Source organism: Dipodomys spectabilis, unplaced genomic scaffold (assembly GCF_019054845.1).
Source record: "Dipodomys spectabilis isolate Male_0828 unplaced genomic scaffold, ASM1905484v1 ptg000515l, whole genome shotgun sequence".
Classification (NCBI taxonomy): Eukaryota; Metazoa; Chordata; class Mammalia; order Rodentia; family Heteromyidae; genus Dipodomys; species Dipodomys spectabilis.
In genome coordinates, this window is record NW_024871192.1 from 1,726,267 (window position 1) to 1,733,650 (window position 7,384).

Below are 7,384 nucleotides of genomic sequence, written 5' to 3' on the forward strand. Positions count from 1 at the left end.
AGAATAATTGAATTCGTCCTCCTACACATCTCTTTTTTTATTTTTATTTTTTGTGAACATACTGTACATAGGGGTTACAATTACATGGGCAAGATAATGAGTACATTTCTTATCAAGCATTGCAGCCTCCTCCTTTGTTTACCCTTCACATCCCTTCCCAGCCTTCCTCTGCCCCCCAGCCCAATTCCCCCCATTCCCCGATCCTACACATCTCTTGAACAACAATATCTGGGATTATTTTGTTTTGACATGTCAATCTTGACTATTCTTAAATGTGTGCTTATGTAAGAGGTACATGGTTCTAAAATTTCACGAGAATTCTTCAAAACTTACTTTTCTTTGAATTGTCTAGTTTAAGAAAATCAATTACACTTTATATATAAAAAATGCTCTGTGCTCAGTTCAGCAGCACATACACTAAAATTGGAACAATACAGAGAAGATTGACATGGCCCCTGTGCAAGGTTGACATGCAAATTCTTGAATCATTCCATATTTTTACAACTAAAGATGCTGGAGAGGATGTGGCCACAAGGGACCCTTACTTGATTCTTGGTGGGAGTGTTAACTTGTTCAACCACTTTGGAAAGCAGTATGGAGGCTCATCAAAAGACTCCATATAAAGCTCCCCTATGACCCAGCAATCACACGTTTGGGGATTTACCCAAATGATCACAAAGAAGACCATACTAAAACTACCAGCACAAATATGTTTACTGCAGCATTATTTACAATAGCTAAGATATGGAGCCCACCCCGATGGCCCACAGAAGATGAATGGATCATGAAAATGTGGTATATATACACAATGAAATTCTATGCCTCCATCAGAAAGAATGACATTGCCCAATTTGTTAAGAATTGGAAAGACTTCGAAAAAAATTTATTAAGTGAAGTAAGCCAAGTCCAAAGAAACATAGGTCCCATGGTTTCCCTTATTTTCAACAGCTAATATATGTCTGGGATAAGCAGAATAGATCATAAGCTATGTGCATATCAGATAAGATGATATTATAGGAAATGAACCAGACAAGTCGTTTTTTTGTTTCTTGCTATTGTTTCTAAGATACTTATAATGTGTGATGTGATTTTTTTTTTGTTCCTTTATATGTTCCTCCCCTACGCTCTAACCCCTGTTTTCACTGTATTTGAAGTTGGTGTGCCTACATCCTGTGTATACGTTTCTCTAATTTGGGGAGGGGAAAGGGAAATACAAAATTTTTAAATAGGGATACAGGTTGAGATGCACAAGACACTATGTTGAAAAATGAACTTTACAATTTAGACAGGGGAAGGGGGAGGGGAGTGTATTTGTGGAGGTGGGAGGGAAGGGATGGTGGAAGAAAAAGAAAGGAAGAGGTAACAATGCTTGTTAGGAAATGTACTCATTATTTGCTCATATAAATATGACACCTCTATGCAGTTATTTTTACAGGTGGACCCATTGCAACAATGAGAAGTACAAGTCATTATGTCGAAAACGAACTTTACAACTTTGGTGGCGGGGGCAGGGAGGATTGGGTGGGAGGGCTGGAGGAGGATGGGAAGGGATGGGAAGGAGAAACAAAGGAGGAGGCTACAATTCTTGATAAGAAATGTACTCATTATCTTGCCCATGTTATTGTAACCCCTCTGAACAGTATTTTCACAGTAAAAAAAAAAAACGTATAAAAATGTTCTGATATAGAAGAGTTTGTTTCCTCTATTTTACCCAGATAATAACGTTAACAAAGAAATTAATGCAGAACACTGATATGCTGATATGAAGTTATTTTGAATAAATGTGTGTGGGGGATGTGTACACACACACATGCACACATGCACACATGCATATGCTTGTGTATGGGCATGCTCAGAGTTTGAAATCAGGGCTTCAAGGTCTTGCTAGGCCTTTCCTCTCTAGATTGATGAGCTAATATATGAGCTACATCTCCATTCCTGGCTCTTTGCTAGTTCATTATAATTTCTGAAAAATAATCTCATGAATTTATTCTGCCCTGAGTGGCTTCCAACAGTTATCCATAGATCTCAGGCTCCTGAGTAGATATCCCGTGTAGATAGTATTACAGGTGTGACCAGCCAGGGCAAGGCTTTCAGAATAATTTTAAAAGTAGAAGAAAGTTTACTTGATGGGGGCCTGTTTTATAATCTCCTACTTTTAAAGCATTTTGGAGTGATTATATGTGAATTTACTTCGTTTTCAGATTCTTAAAAGATAGTAAGTGTTGGTATTTAAGAGTTTTAGTACTTTTTAAAAAAGGATACTGGAGCTGTGGGACAAAAGAAATTTGACTCTCTTTGGACCTCAATTTATAAGCTCAGCTCTGTGCATGGTAACCCAATGTCACCAACACAGTCTGTGTTGGAGACAAAATGTAACAGAAAACAATCATCATGGGCAATATTTGGTATGCTATTATTTATAGGACAATATGAATATTGAATTGAGAGTGTAAGAGAATGGAGAAATTTTACCTACAATTTTTGTATTGCTAAAAGGCTTTTGGAGACTGTGACTCATTTCCTTCCTCACTGTGTGTCTTTGGGCCGTACACTTCGTGCCTTTAATTACAAATTTTCCCAACACTAAAATGGTAATACATTAGCATTATAGCAAATGTTATCTTAAGAATTGAGACAAATAAAACTTGCAAAATACTTAACATAAACTTCTATGAATGAGCTTTGAGTTTAGCCATAATTTTTAATACTAAATAAAATGCAATAATATTACAGAAAACATTACAGGTAGTGAGCAACCAGAAGGAATATGATCTATTGACCATGCTCTGCTTCCAAGGAAGCCAGGTGTACAACGTAAAATGCTTTAAATCAAACTGGTTATCTTATACCTTGGTAGTGTAAAAGTATCAAGGACAGAATAATGAAGGAATGTTGTAGACTGAGGTAATGTCCATATGATAATGTGCAAAACAGATAAAACGTAAAAGTACCTGAGCAGTATATTGTGTTTTATATCATTTAAGTTGCATTGCAAAGATAGGGAATACCTAGAACAATGAATTCTCTTTTTGATATCCTATCATAGGTCCTTAGCAGGATGAACTCTTTCTTCATTCTTGTAGAGGCATTATCAGATGAGAGGAACTGTATTTTTTGTTTGCTTCCTTCAATTTATTCTTCAATTTAAAATCTGAACTACTTGAGACTGAAAGAAACAAAAGGAAATTAGACACGCAGGCTTTGGAAAGAACAATCAACATAAAATAAATAAAATACACATAGCCTTATGAAAGGTCTAACTAAATTGAATTATATAGTCTAAAGCATAAACAGAAAATGATATAAGCAATATCATGTTATTGAAAATTGAAAAATGTAAGGATTTGCTTAAATTTTTCCTTTCTCCTCCCTTGAATTAATTATTGATTTTGTATAAAGAGATTAAAGATGAGATTAACAAGAAATGATTAAAATTCAAAAGAGTTCTGGGAAGATGGTAGGGGAGAAGCTGGAGGGTACATAGGCTCTCTCATAGAAAGCAGTTTAAGTGTTCCAGTGAACAGTCCTAAGCAAGAGAATCATACCAAGGGTGCCATCACAGTACAGAGAGTTTGGCCAGAGAGGGAAAATCCAGGCAAGGGGACAGGTCCGTGCACTTGCCAGCAGGCTCAGCTGCGGTTGTGGCGGTGGCTGTGGCAGCCGTAGCCACCAAACCTGAAACACAGAGAGTCCGGGACAAAGGCCCCAGATCAGCGGGCTAGAAGATTCTACACAACACCAGCAAGAACTGACAAGGAACAGACATCTTCATCCTGCAGATCGAAGACCACAGACGACCCAGGAACCAAGACTCTGGCGTGAGTAGAAGCCTGACATCCTCACTCCTTCTAAGGGAGCAGAGGAGGAAAGGCAACCCCTCCCCTCCCCACTACTGGAGATCTCCATCTTTGATACTTATAAAGGCCTAGCTGAGCAGCTAGCTCAAACTCAGGCCTTGGAAGAAAACAAGAGTCATTTAGCAGGTCACAGGAACCTGACCTCACCTACCAGGCTCAGCTCCACCCAGGGAAAAGTCATCCAGCCCAGGCAGAGAAAGCTCTGCACTCCTCAAGTGTTGATTTCTTCACTGGCTAAACAGAGCCAGAGGCTGCCCCTCCCTACAGCAATCTTGAGAATCAACTGAAATTCAGTAAACATAAACCCTGAGAATGTCTCCAGGCTAGGCTCTGCAAGTGTCTCAGAAGCTAGCCCCTCAGGGAAACTCTACTGCTTGTTGAAAGGCCTCCACTCTACCCAGAACCAAGCCTCATCAAAGCATCTCCAAAGTAGAGGAAACAGCCATCTCTCTCTTTTGTGATACTCAAAGCAGATCTCCCTCCCATTGAACTAGCCTAGGATGAGGATCACAAAATTCTGGGTAAAGCAGAACATTTTTCTGCCTGCTCAAACAAACTGACTTAAGAAACCAATGAACCCCCAGGAAAATCAAACACCACAAGCAGACCAGAGACTCCAACAAGAGACTGGTTACAGACACAAGGGAGATACAGGATCTTCCCACCCCCTCCAAAAAATCAAAGAACTCATTTTTTGTTCTTTTTAAAATTTGTTTAAATTTTTTTTTCATTTTTCATTTTAAAAAATTGTTTGCTGTTAACCTTTTTTTTCTTCCTCTTATAATTTTTATTTTGGGGGAATGTTTGTGCGTGCATGTGTGTGTGTGTGTGTGTGTGTGTGTGTGTGTGTGTGTTAGCTCTAATGAACTTTTGATCCTTTTTTTCTTTCTCATTCTTTTCACTTTTTTCCCTCTTTCGTTCATTTTTGCGTGACTTAATTGCTGTTCTGCTCATCCTCAGATATACGAATAGTTGATTATTAGACCTTATCCTCCATTGTGTACACAATTCAGAAATTTATTACTCAATTCAAAACCTCTTTGATTAAGTTTCTTAATAGCAATACTACCTCTTTATACCTATATAATATTTTCAGCATTTTTTTAACTTTTTCACATCTCCTTTCTATCCCTCCCCTTCTCTCATCCTATCCTTGTTCTTCTGTGAATATTACGTTGCTAAATTTGCATAAATTTTAAGTGTTTCAATTAGTAATTTTTAATATTTGTTTTTCTATTCTTTCTTGTGTCTTTTTTCTTTTTCTTATTTTTTCTTCTTTTTTTCTCTTTCTACTATCATTCTGTCTAAACTATTTTCCTTATTGAGATTAGGACTTAGTTAATTTAACTCTCCTTTTACCTTTCCACATCCCTCTATTCCTACTTTTAGCCACATCTCTCCCTAAACCTTATAATTTCTGGTATGCCAAATTATTCTTTGTTGTTCATACCCCATTAGTACATAGTTGTTTGATATTGAATAAATATATCTGTTGAACTAGATTGTATCTGCGGACTTTTGACTGTGCAACTACAGACTTTGGATGATGCTTGCCTTAAGATAGTGTTCTAGCACAAAACTGTTGTTACTTTCATCCCAAATCGGCAGAACAAGCAGAAAAACACAAGAAAAATGGCATGTCTGGGTATCTAAACTCCCACTCATGTAATCAAGGGACAGAACAGATAATGAATAATCCAGAGAAGAGCTCCCCAAAACTATACAAACACTGCTGGTAAACATGGTAAATGAAAAAATTGAAAACCTGCAAAGGACTAAGTGTGAGCATGATAGGGAGAGAGAGGAGGCAAACCACAGGTCAATACAGGAATATCATGAGCTTGAGAAACTTACTCAAAGATTGACACAGGAATTGCATGAGCAGATTGAAAACACTCAAAGAGAAATACAGGGATGGCATGAGCAGGCTGAGTCCAGTCAAAGAGATAGACACAAATTGCGTGAGCTGGCTGAGAATAGACAAAGAGAAAGTCAGGAGTTGCATAAACGTGAGGAAGCTAATCAAAGAGTAATACAGGAATTGAGAGAGCGAGATGAGATAGACAAAGATCTTTAGAGGCATTTATGGAATCTATAAATAGAGAGCTGAAAGAAGTCAGGGAGACCACAAAGGGAATGCTGAATGGAGCCCAACAGAAGGAATGGCAGTCCAAGGAAAGCATAACCAATCAACTAAGTGATTTGAGAATAAACACTGAACACCAAATTAAGGAAGCAAAGAAGTTCATAGAAGATTTAAAACAAGCTCCAACAAGGAATTTGAAGCGAACAAAACCAACCAATTAGAAAGAAAAGAAATAAAAAACAAAGTAGAAAGTCTTGACAGTAGGTTACACCATGTATAAGATCGAATCTCGGGGATTGAAGACAGCCTAGATATTATAGAGAAAGAACGTACAAACATCAAGACAAATCCAAGAAATATGACAGATCTATTCAACATTTAGAAGACACCATCAGAAGGCCTAATCTGAGGATAATGGGTGTACTGGAGCACTTAGAGAGAGAAGTTAATGGTCTAGGAAATTTTTTTAACAGGAACCTAGCAGAGAACTTCCCAAACATGCAAAAGGATAGGCCTATTCAGATACAAGAAGCTTTTGGAACTCCAACTAGACCAGACCGGAAGAGGACATCCCACCTTCACATTATAATCCACAAATCGTTTAAATAGGAATACAGGTGGACCCATTGAAACAATGAGAGGTACAAGTTATTATATTGAAAAACTAACTTTAAACTTTTATGAGGGGAGAAGAGGGAGAGGAAGATTGGCTGGGGGTGGGGGGCGCATGGAGGATGGAAAGGGATGGGAACGGGAAACAAAGGAGGAGGCTACAATGCTTGATAAGGAATCTACTTATCTTTCGAATGCAATTGTAACCCCTCTGTACATTATTTTCACATTAAAAAAACGAAATGATTAAAATTGGACAACAGTTCAGAATAGACCTGTTTTCCAAATAGCCATGAAAGTACCCAGTGGGTTTACAAAGTCGTGCTTAATACAACTTCTATGTTGGCTTAATGCTTTTGGAACAGAAGTCTTTATGTAAATGCAATTCAAAATTACTATGATACTACTTCATAACTATTATAACACTTATCGAGAAAATCAAAGGAACCTAGTGTGGTGGTAAAGGCTTGTAATTCCAAGCATTTAGCAGATTGGGGTGCGGCGGACCGGCTCTGTCAGGACGACGGAGGACACCTAGGGGAGGAACTGGAATAGGTGGGGAGATGGCAAACAGACAACTCACACACAAGAGGAGTGGATGCTGAGTGCGATTTAATGCAGAGGATAACAAACTTTTATAGCAAAAAGTCTCCATGAGAAAGGGCAAAAGGTTACACAATCTTGCTGCAGGGCTTCATTCTTGGGTGGTCACCAGCTGGTTGCCTGTTAGGCACTTGTTTCCGGCTTATCTCTAAGAAATATAATGGGTTTCGATGTTTGTCACCAACTAACCATTACCTTATTTCTATAGAGGCCTTAACTGTCC

At 38.2% G+C, this 7,384-nt stretch overlaps 1 non-coding gene across 1 annotated transcript; it reads left to right on the forward strand.

The window, feature by feature from the left end:
- Window positions 1-393: 393 nt before the first annotated feature.
- On the forward strand, window positions 394-500 carry LOC122099479. Its single transcript, XR_006145940.1, has one exon. It is a non-coding gene; the product is annotated as a U6 spliceosomal RNA (small nuclear RNA).
- Window positions 501-7,384: the final 6,884 nt, after the last annotated feature.